Genomic DNA, 3,004 nt, shown 5'->3' with positions numbered 1-3,004 from the left:
ATCCTACCTGCCTACAGTTACCACCCAGTTAATCCATATCAATGGATCAACCCACTGTTATACCTCTCATAACTGAATCATTTCACCTCTGAAAATTATTGAATTATTTCACAAATCAGTTTTGGGAGGATACCTCATTTCTAAACCATAACAGGTTGACACCAGCACTGGGGGCTTAATGGCTGTGGATGGGGACAAGAGGCAGGGGAGAACTACTATAGATGATGATGTTGGGAACAGCCTCTCAGAAGAAGTGATATCAAGCTAAAATCTGAATGGCAAGGAAAACAAATGCGAGGAGCAGTTTGTACAGAAGCAAGCAAGAGGACAAACTGACTAAAGAACAGTAAAGGTGAAGACAGTAGAGCGTGATAAGTTTGGCATCTGTGCAGAGTGGCCAAAAAGGCTGATGTTGCTGCGATATTATGCAGGGAATGATAGGAAATCAGGTGAGATGGTTAAGTACAGGCCAGATCTCACCCTCTTAGACCACAATAGGAAAGTAAAATGAGAAGCCATGGGAGGGAGGATTTTAAGCAGGAAAATGATATAATCTGATTTACATTTTAAACAGATTACTTGGGCTGCAGTGAGAATGAATTGGGAAATTAGGGAGAGAACAGTGCAGGGGTTGTTGGAGCCTAGAGGTGATGTTCAGGTCCGACCCACCACGATGGTAGTGGAAAAGGAGAGAAATGAGCTGAATCAGGATTTTTCGGTAGTTGAGGTGGTTTTAAAGCTATGTGCACACATTCTTCCATGAGCATTTCCTAGAGAGGTTCAGCTTGGTTCCTCTCCCTTTGAATGTGGCCTGGAGTTAGGAGTTACTTCTAGCAAATAAAATATGGCAGAAGCTAGGAGATGTCAGTTCTAAGGTAGGTTATTACTAGAGTGTGGCTTCCATCTGGGGGCATGCTGTTTCATTCTGTCCTCACTCTGGGGAAAGTCAGCTGCCTCCGTCTGCTGCAGCTCTGTGGAGAGATCCATGTGGCAGAGGGCTGAAGCCTGACAAGGGGAGTGAGCTTGGAAGTGGATCTTACCTCCTCCACTCTATCCCAGTTGAATGCTCAGAAGAGACAGCTTGGCTATCAACCTCTGTGTGACCTTCAAAGATTTCTACACTACACTTGGATTCTGGATCCACAGGAACTCTGAACTAATTAATGTTATTGTTTTTAATGGCTAGGTTATACAACAATAGATAATAGGGAGTAATCTGTGGGGCTGGCTGATATATCATTTGCAAACAGGTATGAGAGAAAAGAAGGAATGAAAGAAGAAGTCTAGATTTGTGGCTTCAGCAACTGGTAGTGGTGCCATTCACTGAAGTGTAGAGAACTTGAGAAACAAATCATGGAGGAGAGGGATCAAAGTTCTTTAGGTACATTCTGAAGAGACTATTAGACATCCCAGTGGGAATGTCCGTCAGGTAGCCTGCTGAGCCCTGACCTAATTCCTTAATCATTGTTTATGAGCATAAGTAAATAATGGTTTGGGGAATATCTCCACTCTTCTTTCTCTCTTTAACCCATTCTAAACTGGCTTGTGTTCCTTTGTCTCAACTACAGAATTTGCTAAAATCAAACCACCCATTGCAGCCATGTTGTCATTCATAATCCAGCAGTTTGCTCTCTGTCTTGATCATATTCAACTCATAATCACATTGGACATGGATTACCACTCCCTTTTTTCAAGTACTTTCCTCTCTCGGATTCTGTGATCCTATTCTCTCTCAGGTAGACTCTTCTGCTCTACACAATGTGGACTAGGTTTCCTCAGTGGTACACAGTTCCTATGTCATAGGTCTGCTTCCCTGGCAGAAATGGCTAGGAGTTCGACCTTAGCTAGCCATTTCCTCCCTCCAGGAATTCACAGCCTTTGCATAGATGCTCTGGTGGTCAGATGTATTACATAGAAGCTCAAAGTTTAAGAGAAAGTATGCTAGGTGGGGCGGAGAGACAGAGCAATAGCTAGAATGTCAGGTTAAAAAGGACTTTATCCTGGACATCTATGGGTGATGACTCAAGCATATTGGCAACTGATGGGAATATTACAGAAAAGAGGAAGAGATGGATATTACAAAAGAGAAGTGTGACTGGGATCAAAAGAGAAGAAAAGGGATCCAGAAAAAGGGAGGGCTGGCATTCAGTGGAGTAAGAGACACTCCTTCACAGTGCAAGATTGGCATGAGTACCCAGAGGCACTCCCATGGATTTGTTCAGTCCTCTTTGCTCACTTCTCATCAGTGAGGCCCTTCTTAACTCGCCCTTCTTAAATGACACCTTTAGTACTCCCACTCTACCTTCCCTGCTTATTCTTGTCCGTAGTGTATGTTTGTGTGTAGAATACACATATGCATTGCCCTTAGTGTTATCTACGCCATTGCGTTGTGTTTTGCTGTTGCTTTTGTGGACAATAGAATATAATCTTGATGGAGAATTTTGTCGTGTCTTTTAGCATCTAGAGCAGTGCGTGGAACATAGCAGATTCTCAGTAAATGTCAACGGAGTGAGGGAATGAATGGATAGGGAAAGAGTGTGTCTAAGCGATCTCTAAAGTCAGAGGGGTACTGAGAGAATGAGATGCTTGAAACCCAGATGTTGGAAAGTGACACAGGTGGTTGATGAGAACAGAATTAGAATTAGGTCTTAGGAACTCCAACCGCAGTCTCTCCTCCCTTTTTTGCCTGAGGCCATGATCAAGTTACAGAACCACAAGTATTAGCACCTTTTGAATACGAATTGAGTGTTCTTCTTTTCCACGCCTATTTTCTCTAACTTGCTTGATTTCGGTTTCTTGATCTCTTCCCGGTCTTTTCTCCATAAAGCCCGAGGAAACAGGAGGGTCCTGGGTCTAAGGATACAACTCCTGGCTGCAGGCGCTGAGCCTGAGTCCAGCTGCGGTTGCCCAGCGAGCGATGGGATGGGGCGGGACCGGGCGGGGCGGGGCGCGACCGGCCAATCCCGGGCCTGTCCGCACCTGGCTCGGGCCGCAGGCTGGTTGG

This window comes from Urocitellus parryii, chromosome 3 (genome assembly GCF_045843805.1).
Source record: "Urocitellus parryii isolate mUroPar1 chromosome 3, mUroPar1.hap1, whole genome shotgun sequence".
Taxonomy (NCBI): domain Eukaryota; kingdom Metazoa; phylum Chordata; class Mammalia; order Rodentia; family Sciuridae; genus Urocitellus; species Urocitellus parryii.
The sequence above is the reverse complement of the archived record's forward strand: the minus strand, read 5'-3'. Positions refer to the sequence as shown.